Source organism: Sinocyclocheilus grahami, unplaced genomic scaffold (assembly GCF_001515645.1).
Source record: "Sinocyclocheilus grahami isolate Dianchi unplaced genomic scaffold, SAMN03320097.WGS_v1.1 scaffold9759.1, whole genome shotgun sequence".
Lineage (NCBI taxonomy): Eukaryota > Metazoa > Chordata > Actinopteri > Cypriniformes > Cyprinidae > Sinocyclocheilus > Sinocyclocheilus grahami.
This window is the reverse complement of record NW_015512832.1, coordinates 4,679-5,245: the sequence shown is the minus strand read 5'-3', so window position 1 is coordinate 5,245 and position 567 is coordinate 4,679.

Here is a 567-nt window from a genome sequence, read left to right as displayed (position 1 = left end):
AAGCTATCGGAGAGAGCTGCGGGGTCAGAGAAGAGGAAAAAAGGCAGCGAACGAGCGCAGACAAGCAACAACAATTAAGTTAAGTTGTTGAGCCTATTAGCTTAGGCTACTCCTCATTGAGTGTTTATTTTAAACAGGTCTATTAATTTATACAATTGAATAATAGGCCTATAATTAAAATTATTAACACTGCAGTCATCGATGAAAATTAAGAGCAGCTTTATTTCGTGCACAGATTTTCAAAAACAACCTGTTTAACGCGAAATACGTTTCTTCTCATGTTTTTCACTATAGGATATGGGCCACAAGAGAAATATTAAGGGAATAATTTAAGACAGATATATACCATCATCAGCCTATATTGAAGTAATTTTGTCTCTTGTTGTCTCAGAGAATATGCACCGTTAATGCAGCGTTAGATAGCTCCATCAGTTTTTTTTTACTTTCACTGTCTATAGTGAGTTTACTGACGTTCACCGGCATAACTCTTGCTGTGCGTTGCTTGCTTGTGTTGCTTGACCCCTCCCCCATAATATCAGTCGTTTATAGGCCACATATTAGGCATTT